Raw genomic sequence first — 23,553 nt, forward strand, 5'->3', positions numbered from 1 at the left:
TTTTTTTTTTTTTTTCGAAAATAGTTTCCTTTTTTATACAACTATTAGGTTGATCACAGAAACTACTGGATTGAGTGGAGTTCCTAGGAAGGAGGCAGAGAAACAAGAGAGAAATCTGTGGCAACTTAATGTCTGCGTGTTGTTATGCATAGTCTTTGCTGTTCATAAGTCCTGCCCGACTCTGTGACCCCATGGACTGCAACACACCAGGCTTCCCTTGCCTGTGCCTTAATGGGTTTTGGAAAAATCAGATAAATTAGTTAACTCAACTTAATCTGTTTGTATTGAGTTGCAAATAAAACCATATTTTGTTCCATCGTACTTCTGGAATTCAACAGAGTAGGCGTGAGTGTATTTTCAGTCTCTGGCTCTGTTCTGGTATCATTGTGAATGAAATTCAAATTCTTAAAAATGAACAAGTGAGGTAGAGGATGAGGACAAGGATATTGACAATGTTTCTTCAGAAGGTCAAGGACTTCAGGATGGAGAAGATTGAAATAAAATTATAATCCAAAGCAAACTTCAGAGCAGTGCAGAATTTTCTTCATTCCTTTAGTGGAGAAATGGAAGTGTTAGTCACCCAGTTGTGTCCAGCTCTGTGACCCCATGGACTGCAGCCCCCCAGAGTCTTCTGGGCTGGAATTCTCCAGATAAGAATACTGGTGTGGGCAGCCATCCCCTTCTCCAGGAGATCTTCCCAACACAGGGACTGAACCCAGGTATCCCACATTGCAGGCAGATTTTTTTACCATCTGAGTCACCAGGGAAGCCCCTTTAGTGGACAAAAGTGTAGTCAATGCTAGAGAATATGTTTTAGTATTTTTATACCATGATATTTTAACATTCTAGTGATGGATCTCTAATTTATATCACCTTGCCAACCCTGTCACTAATTTTAGGTGGTTCGTTGAAGAGAAAATTCTGAAAGATTTGAGATACAGTTATCTTTCTTGACTGTTTCAAGACAGGCAATTTTCCATTTCCAGGAAATGTTGGTTCCTATGCATTATCCAACAAACTACAAATCATTACTTTAAAAAGATTTGAATGAGAAAAAATTACAATTCCTCCATCCTTCCATTTCCCACACTTCTCATTCTTTTGTGTAGATCTTTATTTGCATCTGGTACCATTTCTTCTGCCTAAAGAATTTTTCTTAGCAGTTCTTTAGTGCAGATCTGCAGTTGAATTCTTTCAGGTTTTACATGTCTGAAAAGTTTTCTCCTTCATTAAAAAAAAAAAAAAATTACTCTGGGTAGTGAATTCTAAGTTGAAAATTTGACAATTTTATTTATCTTTACTTTTAGTACTTTTAAAGATTGATCTGCTAGGATTTGCTCTCACGTTTAGCTTTTTTGTACATAATGTATCATTTTTCCCTGGCTACTTTTAGATATTCATTCTATCATTGTTTTAGGCAATTTCTTTAGACTGTGTCTTCTTGTAATTTTCTGCAAATTTCTTGTGCTTGGGGATAGGTTGATCATCTTATCTGTAAATTCATAGTTTTCATAAATTTTAAACATAAATGATTGGATTAACAAAAGCTTTGTGATTAACATTTGCACACTACTAAAATAGGCTTCCCTGGTAGCTCAGATGGTAAAGCGTCTGCCTACAATGCGGAAGACCTGGGTTCGATCCCTGGGTCAGGAAGATCCCCTGGAGAAGGAAATGGCAACCCACTCCAATGTTCTTGCCTGGAAAATCCCATGGACTGAGGAGAGTCCATGGGGTCACAAAGAGTTGGACACGACTGAGTGACTGAACTGATATATAAAATAGATAACTAATTGCACAGGGGAAAAAATGCAGTATTTTGTAATAACCAATAAGGGGAAAGAATATGAAAACTATATATTTACATATATACGTTATATATGTAAATCACTTTGCTGTATATCTGAAACTAACATAACTTTGAAATCAACTATATTTCAATAAAATAAATATTCCACATCTTAAAAGACATTAACAAACAATAAGTTTTAGGATTATTTGTTTTAGTTCTGTGAAAAAATTTTTGAACAAATTTTCTCACTATTTATTCAAATAATTAAATTTTTTATTCCCCTCCAGGATTCAAATCAATTTATATTTGGCTACTTAACACTTGTCTCATGCTCTGTTTATTTTTTTCTGCTTTTTTTCCCCCTCTTTGTTTCATCTTTTATAACATCAATTGCTAGCTTCAAGCTCATTAACATTTTCATCTGTAGGGTTTTATCTAGTTATTATCCTATCTTTGTGAACTTTGTATCTCAGACATTGCAATTTCTGGTATCTAGAATTTCTAGTTGGGCTTTTTGTTACCTCTCATGTCTATTTTAATTAGCTTTCTGAAAATATAACTCTTTTACTCTTTTCTATCAATTTTATTATTTATGTCATTTCTGAGTAAATTTTTGGTCAACTAATTTTTCTTAGTATGAGTAATATTTTCCTGCTTCTTTATATGTTTGGTGGGTTTTGATTGGATTCCAGACATTGTGAATTTTACCTTGTTGAGTGTTGGATATTTTCATAGTCTTAAATAACCTGAGGGCTTTGTTCTGGAGATGACTGAGTTACTTGAAAAGAGTTTGGCTCTTTCTTTCCTCACTTTTTCATTTTCTGTTAATCAGGGCCTGAGCAGCATTTAGTCTAAGATCAATCTTCCCCACTACTGAGGTAATATCCTTCTAGGAGTCAACCGATGCCCCTCAACTATGATCAGTCCTTGTATCCTCCTGTTCTGCATCTGCAAATTCAACCAATTATGAAATGGGGAATTTTTTTTTAATTCCAGAGAGTTTCAAAATGCAAAACTTGAGTTTCTTGCATTCAAATAACTATTTACATATTTACATAACACTTGCCTTGCCTGGACAACTATTTACATAGAATTTACATTGTATTAGCTATCTAGGTAATCTAGAGATGATCTGAAGTACAAAGGAAGATGCAGACAGTATGCCATTTATACAAGGGACCAGAGTGTCCTACAATTTTGGCATCCACAGTGTGGGTTGGGGTGGTGGTCCCGGAACTATTACTCCATGGATACCAAAAGATGACTGTATGAAGATTTCCAATTTGGCCTATCTGAACTTTAGCCACTCTTTCCTTAATTTTTTGATGTGACTCTTTCCCTGGTTTTAGGACTCCTGCACACATATGCTGAGAAATTCTCAACTGCATTCTCAAGGGACTTTGTGCATTAGCTCTGGAGTTGTCTCTCTACGCATCTCTCTCTTCCCCCAGTATCATGCCTGGGAAACTCTACCCTACTTAGCTTCCCTGAACTTCCAGATCAATCTGTCCAGCACAGGCAATACCTAACTGTGCTAGCAGACGGTACCTTTTCTTGTATTGCAGTCTAGACAGTCTAGACTATAAAGCAGTCTAGCTTTCTCCAGACAGAAAGCTGTACCACAATGGGGGATTACCTTGCTTGTTTTCCTATTCTCAGGGATTTCTGCCTTCCATTGCCTGATGCTCAATATGTTGAGAGTTTTTTTTAATATATTTTGTCTTTTTTTTTTTTTCCTTTAGGTAGGAGAGTAAATCCAACCTCTGTAAATCTATTTTGGACCAAAATAGAAATTCTTGAACTACTATTTTAAACCAATATAATTTACCTTTATCATTGCTATAAGGGAAGGATGAAAACCTGCATTTACAGTATTTCTAGTTTTGAGAAACCCTCCAACTCCAAATGTATTAATGCTCCTCTCTGTAGATCCTCTAACCTGAACACAGTAAGATTACTTCCTAAGAGATAATGTCTTTTTCACGGGCTGTTATCTGTCATTCTTCACTTTTTTAAATATCTATCTATCTATCTACTTACAACTTATACCAAAGTTGTCAAATTCACAATGAGAAAAAAAATGCAAGGCAAAGAATCACATTACAATTACATATTAATAACTTTCCACCTTTGAAAATAGTTTTTATCATACCATACTGAAAAAAATATCTTCTAATCCAAAATATATATTGTTGTTGTTTAGTTGTTCAGCTGTGTCCAATTCTTTGTGAGCCCATGGACTGCAGCATACCAGGTTTTCCTGTCCTTCACCATCACTTACCAGAGTTTGCTCAAACTCATGTCATTGAGACAGTGACGCCATCCAACCATCTCATGCTCTGTAGTCCCCTTCTCCTCATGCCTTCAATCTTTCCCAGCATCGGGGTTTTTTCCAATGAGTCAACTCTTCTCATCAGATGGCCAAAGTATTGGAACTTCAGGTTAAGCATCTATCCTTTCAATAAGTATTCAGGGTTAGGTTTTATTTCCTTTAGGATTGACTGGTTTGATCTCTTTGCAGTCCTGGGGACTCTCAAGAGTCTTCTCCAACACTACCTTTCAAAAGCATCAATTCTTCAGCACTCAGCCTTCTTTATGGTCCAACCATCACATCCATACACGACTACTGGAATAAATCATAGTTTTGACTAGACCGACTTTTGTCGGCAAAATAATGTCTCTGCTTTTTAATACACTCTCTAGATTTGTCACACGCACACCAAAAATGTATGTAAATAAACAAATTCTTAGCTAACTAGTTAGATAGTTAGATATAACTAGCTAGCTAGTTAGATATAACACAGTCACTGATGTTTTTTAATGCAGTCAATAAAATGTCTAGCTATAATATTAAATCAGCCATACCATCTGACACATTTCATACTTTTTCTTAACATTTATTTTATTTGAAGCATTGGTCATATTTTGCTGTATAATCATATTACATATTTTTTCTATAATATAATGTAATTATATATATAATGTGTAATATATATTATATATATAATGTGTAATATATATTACATATATAATATGTAATCTATTACATATTTTTTCTGTAATAGCAAGCTAGCTTTTAGGATTATATACTGAAATAAATATAAAATAAGTTATATACTTTTATGTTTGTGCTTAGTTGCTCAGTCATGTCTGACTTTTTGAGACCCAATATTGTAGCCCGCCAGGTTCCTCTGTCCATGGAATTTTCTAGGCAAGAATACTGGAGAGGACTGCTGTTTCCTACTCCAGGGGATCTTCCTGACCCAGGAATCAAACCCCTGTCTCTTGTGTTTCCTGCATTGGCAGGCAGATTCTTTAAATCTGTGCCACCTGGGGAGCCCTGTGTACTTTTAGGATCCAATTCTCTTTTATGGCAGAGTTTTACATACTTTATCAAAGAAAGTAAACCTACTGGCTTTGAATTCAAGTTGCCTAATTAATCAGAATGATAATCGATACACTTAATTTTATTCTACAAGTTCCCTAAAAACCCTCAAGGAAAAACAAAGAGATAAATATAAAATAAAAGGCATTGACAAAAGCTATTTTCCTCAAAATGTGTCCTGGAGTCTGGCCATTAGAGTTCAAAGGGCCCTAAGCTTAGAGTTAAGAATCTCAGCAGGCATTATTGTTTACAAAGGAATTAAGAGAGAAAAAAAAAAAAAAAAAAAAAAAACTGTGCATGCTAAGTGACTTCATTTGTGTCCAACTCTTTGCAACCCTATGGACTGTAGCCCTCCAGGCTCCTCTGTCGATGGGATTCTCCAGGCAAGAATACTGGAGTGGGTTGTCATGCCCTCCTCCAGGGGATCGTCCCGAACCATGGATCCAACCCCAGTTTCTTATGTCTACTGCATTGGCAGGTGGGTTCTTACCCCTAGCACCACCTGGGAAGCCACTATATACATATCTACAATTTTTTTGGCTGCCAAGTTGTCCAATTTTCAGTCAAGGTGCCTGAACCTTTTCTTACAATGAGAAATGGTCTGACATGGCATATTCTTGTAAACAACTTATTATTTTCATCAAAAATTGCTTTGTAAAATAAAATAAAGGCAATGTTTTACATATTTTGTTGATCATTTTGAAACATTTTAGAGTTATAACTTTGAAAAACCAGTTTTGATCATGCTCAAAACAATGAAAATCTTACATGATCTTTAGACAGATAAATATATCCCATTGTGACAATTAACTAATGTTACCTGTGATATACTTTATTCAGAGTTTATAAAATACATGTGTGCTATTAAAAATTACTATATAATTGTGCTGAAATAAAGGGTTTAGATCATGGAACTGTTTGGAAGATGTAAGACTATAGGATTTTTTGTGCTATTAGTAAATATACTCTATAGACTATAAATTCATTAAATACACTATTATTCAGACAGAATTTTAAAAATTAGTTATGTATTCTTTCTAGTTTATGTATCAATATATCTTCAATTTTATAAACTATGTGAGATATCAATATTTGAGTTAAAATGCTATCTACCAAATACATTATTTTTTCAAATATTTTTCTTAGAACTGAAAACATTTGTTTTCCTAGCCAATATTATTCACATTGAATACATTACAAAATTTTCTAGATATACCTCAAAAAAAAAAATTCATCTGTCAGACTGTTTCAATGATAATGTATTATTGGAGAGGACAGCTGTTGATGAAAATAAACCAAATTGTTAGGTACTACTTCAGTCCAGCTGGATGTGCCAGCTTGTAGAGATTAAGCCTGTTTTATTAATAATATGACAACCTCAGATGCAGACTATGAATGGTCTCATTTAAACGTAGTAATTTGGTCAGAATGGCCATCATCAAAATAATCTACAAATGATAAAAACTAGAGAGAGTGTGGAGAAAAGGGGACCCTCCTATTCTATTGATAGGAAAGAAAATTGGTATAGCCATTATGGGGAACAGTATGAATGTTCCTTAAAAACTAAAAATATAGCTATCATATAATCCAGCGATCTCACACCAGGACATATATTTGGAGAAAACCATGATTTGAAAAGATGCATGCACCCCAATGTTCATTGAAGCACTATTGACAATAGTTAGGACCTGAAAGCAGCTTATTGTTCTTTGACAGAGGAAATGATAAAGAAGATATGGTGTATAAACACAATGGAATATTACTAAGCCATTAAAATAACAAAACAATGCAATTTTCAGCAATATGGATGGATCTAGAGATTGTCATACAGCATGATGCAAGTCAGACAGAGAAAAACAAGTATCATGTGATATTACTTATATGTGAAATCTAAAAAAAAAAAAAAAAATAGTTCAGATGAACTTATTTACAAAACAGAAATAGAGTCACAGAGGTAGGAACAAAGCTATGGTTATGTTAAGGAAATAGAAGGAGTCTTGTTCAGGCTTTAGAGGCAAAGGAACAGAGCAGGCCTCTGGCCTTGCTTCTGACCCACCTGGACACTGCCCTGACTACTGCTTGGGTGTCAGCCACACCTGTGGAGTGTATGAAGGAAACACAACTTAGCAACACTCCAAGATGTGCAGAACAAAGTAAACACCATTGTAGATAGTTAACGTAACACCAGGACCGCAGTTTTGCTTTGCAAACTGATAATGATATTGGTTTTCAGCCTGAGGATTGTAAGTAGGGGCCCAAGAAGCAGCAGTCTGAAATCTCACCCACAGAGTGGACGCACTGCTTGGGACATTTTCCCCCTTGGAACTCCAGACTGCTGTCACACGGACTTCCCAGTGCTGTTTAAGTCTGGATGTCAGCAAATCCAGTTTGGTGACGTATATACTATTGCTCTCTTCTGCTCTTTCTGTTTCTTGTTGTCATTGTTTTTAATGTTAGTATATTGAAAGTAGACTATATAGTTCTCTAATAATATCTGTATCATTTATTTGTATATAGCGAGTGGCTTATTTTGTTAACAAATCCTTTGAACCTGAGATGAAAGTGAAAACTTTCAGCAAAACAGGTTACCAGGGCAGAAGGATGAGAGATAAATTGGAAGATTGGGTTTGCACACTACTGTATATAAAATAAATAAGTAATAAGAACCCACTGCATAGCACAAGGAACTCTACTCAATACTCTGTGATGGCTGATATGGGAAAATAATCTTAAAAAGAAAGTATATATGTGCATGTATAACTGATTCACTTTGCAGTACACATGAAACTAACACAATACACAATAGTAAACCAACTATTCTCCAATAAAAATCAACTTAAAATTAAATAAATAAAAAAGTCTGTTGAGAAAGAGGTACTTTTCTAAGAATTTCTTAATATTAACCTAAGTTTTTGGTGAATAAATGTCAGGATACATTTTGTAACAGCGTTATTTTTTGTAACAGTGCATACAAGACCCCCTTTGATCTTACACCTGGCCACAGACACATCTCACTTCCTACCTTTCCTCACACATTTCACTCTAATCCAGCTACATTAGCCCCTGTCAGTCAAGCTTTCCAAGACACATTCACTATCTACAATCATAACTCCTTCAACTTGGAGCACTCTTCCCCCAAATATCCTAATGGTGCTCTCCTCTGATTTTATTTGGGTCTCTCCCCTAATACTGTCTCTTTAAGTTTGCTTTACTTGATTATCCTATTTGATTAGAATCCCTCCCCATTTCTAGTTAATCTAGTACCCATAACTTACTTTATGTTTCTCTTTGCATTTACCATATAACATAGTTCATGCTATTTTTGCATTTAAGTGTTTCCCCTCACTGGAATGTGAGGTTCATGGAAAGAGGGATTTGTTTTATTCACTGTTGCTACCTCAGTCTTTAGAATAGTCCCTGACTCTTTAAGGATAGCTATTCTATATTTGTTATATTCATGTAAAATGATAAATAAGTGTTAAAACAAATAACTGTTAATGGTATATACCATTACAAACTGAGGAATAAAGTATATAAAAGCTGATTATTCTCCAGAGTCCTGGGAGCAAAGACATACATAATACATTGCACAATGTGTTTAACTGGAAGTTTTGAAATATATACAAATTGGCCAATATCAATAATTAAGAAATTTCATGACCCATTTTGTGGAGAGGAAATTTCTGAATATTATGGTACTTCCTCTATCTCTGACCTGCTCCTAGGCTTTGATGCCCTCCTATTAGTATCTCCCTCCATGCCTTGACTTCATGTTCCAACCATCATCTTTCCCTCAAAATCAAGTGACAACAGTAAAATATGATAACTATTTAAAAAGAAAGATACTTGCAGTATTTGCATTTTAATAGGAAACTCCTTCAAAAAAAAAAAAAAATCTCAACTAAAGAGTAACATTTGATTGTGGAGTTGTAGGGACAAGAAGTAACTGGTACCTACAGTTTAAGGTACAAAACCTTAAACAAAGTCCAATCCTGCTAATACCTCTACCTAGCCTTAAAGTGCTTTTATGAGTCTAGCTTATGTTTATTTGTAGCATTTGCTAAAGGTTGCTACATCTGCCTTCAGAAAGCCCATCTCTAGCCACCTTTTCTCAGTTCAATGTTGTGTTGGTCCAGCGGTTCTGAAAAGCAGATACTGTTGTAGCCACGCGTTCCAGGAAGCAAACTCACTCAGAAGGACAATGCAGATAGTGGAGTGCAGCTTATTACACTGGTGGGCCCAAGGCAGAGTCTCCTCTTAGCCAAGGACCCTGACCAGTTTTTGTGAAAACCTTATATACCTTAAGTGTACTTGCTCAAACCCACCTCCCCAAATTCCTTGAAACTAGTCTGGACAAGGTGAAAGAGAGATACGATCAAAGTTAACCTATGATTCATGTGTCACAAGACTAGATAAACAGTGGATATTTATCAATAGGTCTGTGGTCATATCCCGATAAACATAATGGAATTTACCACTTTGTTCTGTTACAGAGATAATTAGCATATTCTTTTAGGCAATGGAGAGTCCAAGTCCAAGTCCTGAGGCTCTTTTATCCGGGGGATCTGATTTTCCATTGGTATGCCATTTCTATAGACACCGGGCACAGAGTTCAGAGTTCACTGGGAGGGTGACCATGCGTGTAGCCTAATGTTCGCAGCCTGGCCTAAGACGGAGTCCACCTCTGTCTGCTTCCTCCTTCAGACAAAGATGCTGTAAGTATAGTATGTGAAATGTCCATATGAGAGAAGTTGCAGTAAGAGCTGATTAAGGCTGGGAAAGTAGTCGGACTGAGGTGTTAAACTGACCCACGGGGAAGGAGAGGAAGAGAAAGTTGCGTAGAAATACTACCAACTGCCTTGGAAATGTTCCCAGAGTATTTGAGGAGGCATCAAGCCAAAATTGGGAGAAGTCTGCCCTAAGGTTTCAAACACACTCACTTGCTGGCTAGACAGAGACTGTGGAGCGCATGGCCTCAGAGAAAACACATGATGGATTTCAAAGTGCAGCAACTGAGATTTCTATGTGCCTTGTAGTTGAAGTATATGAGGTAGGTTCTCACGGCCACAAAAGCTCTTCCTCTGCGAAATTACTGAAGCTGAGCAGGATACTGTGGAGCCCCCAGGCACAGAAGCTTTTCTGTGTCCTGTTCTCTTTTTGTAGGGGGCAGACTCCAGCCTCCATGACCTTTTTTGAGTTCCAACAGGCAAATACGAGCAGTTGATAATCAGGGGAGAAGCAGTCAAGAAACTACCTGAGGCAAAACTAAAGGAACCAGAGAAGATCATCAAGATTACCTGAGACCCGATTAGAGGAGTCTGCAAACAATCTTATCAGCAACCCCACCCTTGAACCATTGCCATAAAAATCCTCACCAAACTCTCTAGGGTGGGGACACACAGTTTCAAGGGCAGAAGGTCACTCTATCCCCCTTTACCTCGCAAGGCAAAAAAGTCATTGTTTTCTACTTTACCCAAAACTGTGGGATTTGACTTGGCACTAGTGCACAGAGGCCAAGCTTTTGGCATCGTTACCCTTTTCTATTTATGTTTCTTCTTTTGGGCTGTTCACCTCTTTAGACCAGAATCAAGTCTTTATCTGCATATCCACAGAACCTGGCCCATCCTAGACAAAATGCTTTCTAAGTGAATAATCTATATCTATAATCATTAAGACATTATCTTACCCTTTGTTCTGTATTGTGTCCCAAGCAGCACTATATGAACGTGAGCATTAATGTGAATGAAGCAGAGCTACAAGACAATGTCATGCAGAGGCTGCCAACAAAGCCTCTGAACTTAGAAGTGTACGTTCTTCCTGTTCCTGATGAGTGACCTTGGATAAGTCTCTCAAATCAAATAATTGTTCATTTCTTGTCTTGAAAATTGTGTTAATGGAAGTTCCTTAATTAAATTCTGTCTGTGAGACCTAAGATAATTCACCATCACATCGACAACGAAGTACATTTACATCCACTGTCTAATTTAATATCTTGATGAGAAAAAGCATTGAAGAAGGAAAATGAATGCAACAACTATAATAAGAAATATACATTCATCAAGCAGAGAAATCATTAGAAAATTCACAGTGACTGAATTGATGTGAGTACTACTTAAATTTTTTCATGCAAATAGTTTTAGAGACATATTGAATACCATGAACTCATCATACACATTAGTAAATTAATATTTGTAACAACAAATCCCCCATTTTTACTTTAAAAGATGAACTACCGATTCATGTGCTATTTTTTTTCTGCCAAGCCTCATAAAAAAATGTTGCTTTCCTTTTTAGGCCACTTTTTGAGCCTTCCATTCCTCTCCACTGCCATGTAGAACTTGCTTCAATTCCGTATCGCCTCATGTTTTAAGATCTTATACTTTGTAAACTTAATAATCTTGAAACACAAACATAAAATACCTGGTTTATCTTTAATAATACTGCCTTAAAATTGTCAATTTCACTGTTCATCCACCACTACTTTATATCCACATTTAATATCACCATATATCTGTTCACTATAGCTTTGTGGAGTAAATCTTATTATCCTATCTTTATTGTTTATTGACTGATGTACCTTAATATTCTGATTTCACTAACTTATATGGTTTAGAAAAAAAATAAGCAAATACCTGATGGCTCAGCAGGTAAAGAATCCACCTGCAATGCAGGGGACACAGGAGACGAGGGTTCAATCCCTGGATTGGGAAGAGTCCTTGGAGAAGGAAATGGCAACCACTGCAGTACTGTTTTTGTCTTATCATACCATTCACGGGGTTCTCAAGGTAAGAATACTGAAGCGGTTTGCCATTGCCTTCTCCAGTGGACCATGTTTTGTCAGAACTCTCCACCATGGCCCGTCCATCTTGGGTGGCCCTACACAGCATGCCTCATAGTTTCATTGAATTAGACAAGGCTGTGGTTCATGTGATCAGTTTGATTAGTTTTCTGTGGTTGTGGCTTTCATTCTGTCTGCCCTCTCATGGATAAGCATAAGAGGCTTTTGGAAGTTTCCTGATGGGAGAGATTCTTGCCTAAAAAACCCCATGGACAGCAGAGCCTGGCAGGCTGCAGCCCAAGGGATCACAGAGAGCTGGACACGACTGAGCATCTGAGCACACACAGCACAAGCCCGATGGAGACACATGGACACCCATGGCTGATTCATGGGAATGTACGGCAAAAACCACCACAGTATTGTAAAGCACTAGCCTCCAGTTAAAATTAATTAATTTATTTATTAAAAAATAACTCCTACAGACGCTTGTAACAAAATTTCTTTTCTAATACGTACTCTATCAAGGTAATTTTTCTTACCAAGTGAACACAAATTTATTGTTATAACTTGTATGCAGTCCTTCTCAAAGCAGTATTTTAGATAATGTTAATTAAACAAGCATTTACTCTGCAAGTTTCTTTTAATTGTTATCATGAAAGAAAATGTTTTAATGATGTAGGACAGTGACCCCATGACATTTGGGAATGAAATACCAAGTGAACACAAATCATTATGTAACTTAAATATTTTTAAGATAATTGCAACTTTTCATTTTAGCTTTGCAAAGAGAAATTAATGAAATACTCTATAACCTCCTAACTTTTCTTCATATGAAATGACACTTGGAAAATCCAGTGTTTTTCTTTCTAAATTATTAATATGGTTTCTTTCAGTTCAAGTTACAAACAGGAGTGAGAAGATTTTCATTTTTTGGTACCATAGATGTTTTTATTTCATTACAAAGTATTATTTACATAGTACTACTTCATTAGGATTGGACTTCCCTGGTAGATCAGCCAGTAAAGAATCTGTCTGTAATGTGGTTCACCTGGCTTCAATCCCTGGGTCTAGAAGATCCCCTGGAGAAGGGCATGGCAACCCACTTCAGTACTCTTGCCTGGAGAATACCAGGGACAGAGGAGCCTAGCACACCACAGTCCTGGGTCACAAAGATTCAGACACAACTAAACTCTGCACTCCACTAGGATAGAATGACTCAGACAACAATCAACCTCAAAAATGCGCATGTTTAATATCCAAATAAAACATGAAGTCTCAGTTTAGTTTAATTGCAGTTAAACATTTCACATCTTCCCTGAAAAAAAGAAGAGATTAGCAGATGGAAACTCTAGATTGAAAGGTGCTATATAGTCAGTGTTTTCCTCTGTAGAGAACACTTGTGTTAGTGCTTTCACATTTCAAAGTAATGAACAAGAAATTAAACATTCAATGTGGCTTATTTTCAGCCAAGAGATACATCAGAGATACCAGGATTGAAATAGCTAAGCCAAAATTTAGTAAGAAAAATGGAAAGTTTCAAATACAGGAAATATATATAAGCTGAAGATCAAAAAGGAGCGTCAAGGAACATGGGAGTATGGTAGAAGTTGAGGTTCATTTCAGAACAAAAATCACAATCCAGTCAATCAGTGAGGAGAAAGGGTAACAGATAGTGCTTTGAAGACACAAGTTTAAGCTGAAACCGGGACAAAACTGGATAGCCTCTTTAAATTCCATGTGGACTGACTGGCTTTTCTCAGCATATTTTGATCTAAGCAATTTATCTCACTTTAAACAGAAAGTGAGTTTATTACAAAACAGGCAGGATGTTTTGTAAACATTGATGATTCTTAGATAAAATGTAAAAGTATAAAATGAATCTGGTATTTCATTGCTGATAATGCTACTGAAGTTCAAGGAAACACTAATATTGAATTATTAGTCACAAGCAAAGAAATAGAAGCAGAATGCCAGAACTGAGGGATTTATTTTTCACTTAAAGGCTCAGAACAAACAACGGCCTTAATAATATTTAAAAGGTGCTATTTAAAAAGATATATTTTATTTTCTTAATTTTTGATAGATAGTACATTTATAAATTACTAAATTCTAAAGGAATTAAAGAGTAAGCATTTTGAAGAGTCTCACTCAGGACACTTTTACCCTGACTCCTGAGCTCCAATCTTCAAAGATAATTATCAGATTGTAGCATTCCCATTCCCATATACTACACATATGCAAAGACGTGTACTCTTATTTGAACAGATCTGTGTCTTTCTCTCTTTTGAAAGTTTGGGTCCTCAGGGTCCAGATATTGCTTCAAGAAGAGGCACTGGTTTTTGATGTAACCATATTTCTTTTCTCATCATTCAAACTCAACTGTAGATCAGCATGATATAAATCTCATCAATAAAGGTAATGATGGGAAATTGGAGATTTATATCAACCAAAAGATACAAAGCTCTGCCTTGTCCTGCATTACAAATATTTAATTCTCTTTCAATGTGTATTTATTGCTTCCCCATTCCCAGCCTGGTCTTTGTCAGTCAGACTATGATCTATCTTTACCATTATGTTAGGAAATGTTTCTCCTTCTCTCCTCTGTTGGAGCCTCTTTTTTTCAGGTGACCCATACATCCATCCCTTTATACTTTTTTGGTTTAATCTCCAGTTGTGTTCTGTATATGAGAAGTTTTGTTCATTTTGTCTTTTAATCTTGGCATATCTGTAATTTTTTTTATTCTGTCATTTTCCATAATTGGTGATCTTATTGGGTATATAATTCAAGGTTGGAGACATTTTTCTTTACAAGTTTTAAAGTATTAGGACATTCAAAGTTTTCTATAAGGAATTTGATAATTATGATTCCTCAACTTTTTTCTTCTTAATATCTCCTTATAAGATCACAGAATCTTCTCTTTGCCCAGAGTTCTGAAACTTCACGGTGATACAAAACTGTATATGTGCAGTTTTATCCATCGTGCTGGGTACTTAGGATGTTCAATCAGGAAACATATCTTTTCCTTTTGCAATGTTTATTTTTAATTAATTATTTCATTAATGATATTGCTTATTCTATTTTATTTTTCTATCTAAAACTTAGTTTTTTTTAAGGTTGTATTTCCAGTAGACCCTCTAATTTTTTTGTCATTTGTCTCCTGATTTTCAGGTCTTCATTATTGATCCATTTTGTGGGGTCTACGTTAGCCCAAGTTTTTAATTGCTTATGAAGTTATTATTTGAATGTTAGTTTATAGTTCTTAAAAAAAAAAAAATCCAGGACTTTCAAGATGGTGGAGAAGGAAGAGGGAAAGATCACCTTGCTTCCTGCAAACACATCGTAAATACATCTGCATATGGAACAGCTCCTACAGAACACCTTCTGAACACTGACAGAAGACTTCAGACTTCCAAAAAGGCAAGTTCATTTTCACAGAATGAGGTACAGCAAAACATAAAAAAAATAAGGAGACGAAGGATTTGGGATCGGGACCTGTGTTTTGGGGTTGGAACTCTGAAGAAGGAAAAGGTTTTAAACAGTCAGAAACAACTTCATGAGCAGGGACAGGGTTAGATTTATAATCTCAGAGGACAGCACAGTGACAGATGCTCAGAAGCCAAAAAGAAGAAAATTCAGCAAAGGGGTCATTGCCAACCAACACTTCCCAACCCAGTCACTGTTTGCATGCCTACTTCAGTAGGTGCTGAGGCTCAAGCTTTGGGGCCAGACCCCAGGGAGAGGAATTGGGTTGACCACCATGAAGTTACTCTAAAAGGGTTAGTATGAAAGAACTGAGGGAGTCCAGGGAAAATCCTGGGCCTGCCAGAAAGGCAAGAGATCTCTGCCACAAGGACCCCCCAACCCTGCTCTCACAAACTGCACGCAGGAGCCTGCCTTTCTGAGTGCCAGAGGTGGGGCAAACCGTGGCTGTGAACTGCTACTCCAGAGGTAGACACACCAAAGCCTCTGTGCGTGCCAGAGGCAAGGGACAAAATGCCGCCTTGGTCCTGGCCCCAAAGGTAGCAGCTACCACCAAACCACAGCAGGTACAGGTCACTGCCCACACTTTCCCAGGAGGCTGGGCAGCATGGCTCTGCCGAGGGGCACATGATCTGGGGCCAACACCCCTCTCCCCACTCCGAGGGAGTTGAAAACCTGCCTCACACTGTAGCAACTCACTGCAGGCCTCAGCCACGTTGCCACTCTCCACAGATCCCAATGGCGACTAGTGTACCCCTCCCTCTCCCCAGCCTAACAGGGTAAGTGAGCCCCAGTAAGGGTGGTGGTGGGAACAGACACTGGTGGGTGGCCTACAAGCAAAGGCAGGCCCAAACCAAAGCTGAGCACCAGGAGCTGTGTGATGAAAGAGGCATGCATGCATGCTCAGTTGTGTCCAACACTTTGCGAACCCATGGACTGTTGCCTGCCAGGCTCCTCTGTATATGGGATTTCCCAGCAAAGAATGCTGGAGTGGGTTGCCATTTCCTCCTCTAGGGGATATTTCTGACACATGGATTGAACTAGTGTCTCCTGCATTGGCAGGCAGATTGTTACCTCTGAGCCACCTGGGAGGAAGTGAATTTGCTCCTGCAGTCAGACGTGTATATTAAGTAGCTTCAGCTGTGTCTGACTTTTTGCCACCCTATGGACTATAGCCCACCAGGCTCTTCTGTCCATGGGATTCTCCTGGCAAGAATGCTGGAGTGGGTTGCCATGACCTCGTATCTTGAAGACCCAGGGATAGAACTTGCAACTCTTGTTGCAACTTGTAAGAACATCACCTGCGCTGGCAAGCAGATCCTTTGCCACTAGTGCCACCTGGGAAGCCCATAGTAGATTTATTCCTAGATTTTTTTTTTTTTTTTTAAGGAATCTCCATACTGTTCTCCATAATGGTTATATCAGTTAACATTCCCATCAATAGTGCAAGGGAATTCCCTTTTCTCCACATCCTCTCTAGCATTTATTGTTTGTAGACTTTTTTGATGATGGTCATTCTGATTGGTGTGACATTATACTTCATTGAAGTTTTCATTTGTATTTCTCTGATATTTAGTAAAATTGATCATCTTTTCATGTGTTTATTGTCCATCTGAATCTCTTCTTTAGAGAAATGTCTATTTAGGTCTTCTGCTCATTTTTTGATTGGGATGTTTGTTTTTTCTGATTTTGAGCTGTATGAGCTATTTATATATTTTGGAGACCAATCCCAGTCAGTTACTTTATTTCCAATTATTTTCAGCCATTCTGAAGGCTGTCTTTTAACCTTGTTTATAGTTTCTTTTCCTTTGCAAAAGCCTTTAAGATCAATAAGGTCAAATTTGTTTATTTCTGTTTTCATCTTCATTACTCTAGGAGGTGAGTCAGAGAGGATCTTGTTGCAATTTATGTAAAAGAGTGTACTACCCATGTCTTCCTCTAAGAGCTTTATATATAGTTTCTGGTTTTACATTTAAGTCTTTAATCTGTTTTGAGTTTATGTTTGTGTATGGTGTTAAAAAGTGTTCTAGTTTCATTTTTTTACATGTAGTTGTACAGTTTTCTTAGCACAAATTGTTGAAAAGCCTATCTTTTCTTCATTATATATTTTTGCTTCCTTCGCCAAAAATAAGATTACCATAGGTGTGAGGGTTTATCTCTGGGCTTTCTATCTAGTTCTGTTGGCCTATATTTCTGTTTTGGTGCCAGGTCCATACTGTCTTGATGACTGTAGCTTTGTAGTATAGTCTGAAGTAATGAAGGTTGATTCTTTCAGCTCCATCTTTCTCAAGATTGCTTTGGTTATTCATGGTCTTTTGTGTTTCCATGGAAATTGTAAAATTTTTGTTCTAATTCTGTGAAAAATGCCATTGGTGTTTGATAATGATTAGTTGTTTGATAGGCTTTCCATTCATGCTTGGTTTTTCTTGATTGGATTGACTATACAGGTAGAAACTAACCTGCAAATTGGAAGCTCTGTGCATTTGGTTTGTGGGAGAATGAATTTCTGCCTTTGAAATAAACTGTAGGCTTTGAAATTCACTAGCATGATAATGTATTTATTTATTTATTTTAATTTCTTTTTGTTTAGACTGTCACCTCTGTTCAGTGTTTAAAGGGAAAATGTTGACCTACTAGTGTTCCCATCTAGTTTCCAGAAGTATCTTGAAGTCTTGGTGATTCATTTATACATAAAATCACTTACTCCTCTGTTTCTGGCATGATACTAAGGTTCTCATCTGTGCCTGGCTCCCCAAGCCAGCCACTCCTTTCTTTTATATTCAGTGAAGATAAATCTTCATATTCCTCTGAGGGTAAGGAAGAGACCTGGAAATGTAATGAATAGCTTTGATCCAATCCTTCTTTTCATCACCTTCTCAATTTCACTTTCAGAGAAATTATGTGCTTCCAATGCCTGAACTGTCCAAAGAAACTGTAAAAACACAAGAGCATTTATCAGCTATTTCTACTGTTGGCTTAATATTTGACTTCTTCAAGTCTTCTCAAGTAGGTGCAATTCTATACCTCCATTTGTTTTACAACTTTCAGAGTGAGAGCTATATACATTTCTCTTATTCTCCTGGGTGTGTGTATATACATATACATATACATATATATATATATATATATATATATATATATATATAAAAGATATATATGTATCTTTTTAAAAAAGAAGTGAAAAATAAATGTGGGCATAATCTATTTAATCTAACATTTAAATTGGAGTCTTTCAATTTTTTTTTACCGACTATAATATTAATTTCAATAAATTATTTCTTGTAAAAAGTACAGTAATGATAGACAATTAAAATTATATTTCATCCACATTAAAATTATGTTTCTTAAAATTTAATCTTATGAGTAAATGCATTTTTTAGTCTTGGAACTTCCATTGTTTTATAGATTTTTATGTCTCTGATGAGATGTTTATGTTTACCTTCATGTACTTGAGAATAGTTATAAAAGTTGCTTTAAATTTCTCGTCTGATAATTTCAACATGTGTGTTGTTTAGGGCCACTGCCATTGATTGTCTGTTTTTCTTGAAAATTAATTACAGTTTCTTTGGATTGCATACTAGGCATTGAGATAATGTGTCGACTCCATACTACAATCTGTTCTGTACCTCTAGAGACCCAAGCTGAAAATTCTGTCTCCCCGTTAGCAGATAGCAGCTAGAAATTTAATTCCCTTTGTTTAAGTTTAGCTTTTTGGCGCTTAACCTGTAAATGTGTGGTTAGAGTCAGCCAGGGAATTTGGCTCAGACAGTAAAGTATCCGCTTGCAATGTGGGAGACCTGGGTTAGATCCCTGGGTTGGGAAGATCCGCTGGAGAAGGGAACGGCTACCCACTCCAGTATTCTGGCTTGGAAGAGGAGCTCGGCAGGCTACAGTCCAGGGGTTACATTATTGGACTTCTCCAGTAGCTTAATCGGTAAAGAATCTGCTTGCAATGCAGAAGACCCCGGTTTGATTCCTGGGTCGGGAAGATCCACTGGAGAAGGGATAAGCAACCCACTCCAATATTTTTGGGGCTTCACCGGGGTCGCAAAGAGTCGGACAGGACTGAGCCACTTTCACTTTCACTTTCACTTATACAAAAGAGTTTGGCCCTGTGCCTCTCTTGCTTTCTCTGAGCTTTTAAAGACTTTTTGCTTCAATTTATGTTGATTTGTAGATTCTTCAAACTCTGTCCTCTAATCTTTAAGCCAATAAGCTTGCAGATTTTCCATTAGAATTTTAGCGACCCTACATGAGACAGACTGGGGCAAGCCACAGGCTAAAACTAGTGAAAGACAGTAAAATCACCAGTGTTAGTCCATTCTTCCAAGTTTCAACTTCCTATCAGTATGTGACTATTTTTGTCTGTACTCCAATGCCTTATTTCACTCTGTGTTGAAGTTTCTCTGAAGCTTGCTAATCTCCAATGTTCTACTTTTTTTTTTTTTAATCTAGATAAAAGTTGCCAAGTTTTTTATCCTCTTTATTCTTATAAAGAGCATATATATTCCTATTTATGAGAAATGTATGCTTTATACTCTTTGGGGCATTAATTTTGCAAAATGCATGAGTACACAAAATCTAAAATTTAAAGATACTTTTATCATTTAAATCCTGATGGAAAAGATACAGTAGAAACAAGCAAGTAAAGGGCTGGAGAGCGAAGTTATATTGCTGATAGAGAAGTTCTTAGGAGCAGAATGGAAATACTATATTGAAATTTTTATCTTAGAGAAAGACACTTTCTCTGTAGTAATAGATGAGACAAAGAGGGGAATAGGTACTGTTTGCAATTATTGATAAACCTCAAAAACTGTGTAAAGAATGAGGAAATGTAGGAAAATGTTGAGATGATATAAGGAGAAAAGAAGTGAAGGACACAGGAGGATAATTCTATGTAACAATGGATATGAGGCAGGAGGTAAGATGGACCCCTTATCTTCTAGGGAAAAACAACTTGAGTTTACTCCCTGTGGACAGAAAGTCCAAAATATCAATAGCAGTATAATTGAAGCAAGAACCTAGTCCCTGCCCAGACCAAAGATTAGAGACCACATATTTCTCATTCTCGAAGCCAAGGAAGCCGTCCCAACTGGAAAATTCCTTGGAGATCAAAAGGGGAGGGGTACCACCCCATAGTAAGTGATGTCAACTCCCATAGGCCTCTTCAGTGAAATCTATCTAGATTGAAAGTTTGTGTGCATATGCATGGGAGGATCCTGAGATATATCAAATGCAGACTCAGAACCAGGCAAATCAAAGTGATTGACTGGTCAAAAGAAATCCAGAACAAATGTCCCATATAAGTGATTTAAAATATCACGAGGGCATGCCTTTCTCTCTGAGTCCACCCATGTGTCTATCCATACATACTGTACTCTTTTTACCCTAATAAACACCTTATTTCTTTCTGTCTTTGTGGGAATTCTTTTCTGTGAAGCTGAAGAGCCAGGGACTTGTCACTGACCACTAGTCTATTGGGTAGTATTTGACTCTCACTGCGGTGACCTCAGTCTCTGACCTTGCTGAAACCTTGCTGAAAACCTTGCTTCAAGCAGCAGCAGGCTGAGACCACCCTAAAGTCAGAGATGTTCTAAAGGTAAGTTATCTGGAAAGATTGTTGGTGGGGATTAGGATTTCTGATTTAATATTTGATTGTTGAGAGAATTTCTGGCAACTCTTAGGACGTGATACAAAGAGAAAAACACTGGTGGTGCAGAGAGAGGTCAGTAGAGCTTATGCCAAAGAAAAGCCAGGATGTCAGATAAGTTTTGAAATAATCTAAGATAAAGACAAATGTTATGAAGTTGGATACTGAAAGCCAGGTAGGCTGTATCTTTATAAATCTGGTAAACAGGAAATCTCTGTTTGTTTTTTTTTAATAACAAGTTAAGGTAGAGAGTAATCTGAGTTTCAAACAATTTGTTTATATATATATATATATATATATATAAAGAAGGAGGAAATAGTCTGAACAAGAAGACATTGATTCCATATCCTGAGTCTAAGGTACAGAACACATGAGAAAAAAATAGCTTTGGCTTTAAAAGGGTACAGAAAAAGTAGTCATGTTAGAGTCTAGTTCAGGCCAGGATATAGAGTATTTATCTATGAAAGAGTTTAAAATTTTAGAGGGTTAACTCATAGTGAAGAAGATATATTAGAAGACACATTGTAAAAAGATTTAGGGGAAAGGTGAGGAGTAAGAGAAGAGAAAGCTGACATCTATAAACTTTGGCCAGACCATTGGTGCATTGCCATCTTCATCATGTCTTATAAGAGAGTGGATGCTTTTTTTATGAGTATATGCAAATAAAATGACTTAAATTTTTCTTACAAGAAAGCTTACAGGCACAAAAATTTTCATATCTCACAAGCAAGCAAACAAATATATCCAAAAAGATTCTTTCAAATTGTAAAGACTAATATTTTTCATTTAAGACTGGTACAGTCTGAAACCTATAAAGATAAAATCTTTTAAAATGCAGGTCCTCTATTAGAAAGGAAGGAAAAGCTTTGGCAGTCTAGTGTACATGCAACTGGAAGCACTTCTTGGTGATAAAACAGTGTCATCTAGTGAGAGTTTTAGGTGAGAAAATTCCATGCCTAAAGACGTCTATTTACAGGATTCAAATTTCTAGAATTTAAAAAATTCCATTATCTCTTCAATGATATGTAAATGAGAGTGGATGATTTAGATGAGCTTCTCATACTGAAAAAGACACAAAGATTCAGAAAATCAAGAAACACCTTACTTAGTACCATAAATGGTATATTATTAGGTAGTCCACATACAAATTTTGAAAATTCTGTATTTAAAGATTCATTCCTTTGTATTCTGGAAGCATAGAGGTAGTTCACAGTTTTTCATTTATTTGTTTGGTGTTTTGTTCTGTTTTTTATTTCCCTCTGAGGGGGGGAAAAATAGTTCCTGAAACAATTAAATCATAAATATTCTATTAGTTTAAGTTTTCTTGTTCAAATGTTGATTGACAACTGTTAGGGCAAAATAGATATGGTTGCAGCAGAGTGGCACTCATTTTGGAAGTGTTGTTAGGTTTTACAAAGAAATGCTGGAAATGTAAAAGGGGATCATCACAGCTTGACTTTCCTGTTCAAATATATTCATTAACTGAGGTTGCCTCCATCCTCAGATTAAGTGTACATGCCTTTTAGAAACCACTATTGACAGTATTCAAATTCAATACTGTCAATACTTTTGACAGCATTCTCTGATATTTTTTTTTTCCCCTGGGAATATCAAAACTTCTTTCACAAATTACTTTGAAACAAAATCCAGAAAATACCTTAGAAATTTGGAAGTTATTTAGGGTAGAATTTTCGCACAGTGTTGAGAAATCCACTAGAAAGCACACTTGCAAGAAGTAAATAGGCAAATGGCATATGTTTGGCCCTTAGTGAAGTGGGTCCATAAGGGAACAAGCAGGCGATTCTTTCTGTCAGAATAGTACTGCCACTTACTAGCAATTCAATGGCTTCTCTTTTGTGTTAAGTTCTGGAGACAATTCCACACAGAACGTATTTTTGAGATGTTAGCAGTTTTCACTGTTGTTATTGTTACACCAATGACTCAGCTCTATTATGAGTTCTCTTCTTAATCTAGATTGGAATTTCAAGCATTTATTCAATTCCAAGGTATTACTGTAACTGAATAAAATGAGCCCAAACATTAAGAAGTCCTTGATTCTAACAGTAAATAAAAATTATCACTAAAGCATGAAATACTACATCAGTTAATTAATAATTCAATTGAGCTTATTTAGAAAGTCACTTAATAGCATTTATTTAGAATAAATATAATCTGATTTTAAATAAATTTAATAATTGCATACTAAAATGTTATTAAGGCTATGGGCCTAATCTGGATCATTAGATACAATTGAATGTAGTAAATATCAGTTCTTAGTTGGAAACCTTTAGACAATTATAATTTTTAATGAAACTTGAAAACACTATTTTTCAATTGAAAATTAATTAATAGCACTAGTTATTCATGGCCATTTGCACATAATTTCTAGTTTCAATGCAATTAAATTTTCTTCCAACACTAACATTCTCATTCTTCATAATAGTGATTTAGTTTTTTGTGATTATGG

Source organism: Cervus elaphus, chromosome 17 (genome assembly GCF_910594005.1).
Source record: "Cervus elaphus chromosome 17, mCerEla1.1, whole genome shotgun sequence".
Taxonomy (NCBI): domain Eukaryota; kingdom Metazoa; phylum Chordata; class Mammalia; order Artiodactyla; family Cervidae; genus Cervus; species Cervus elaphus.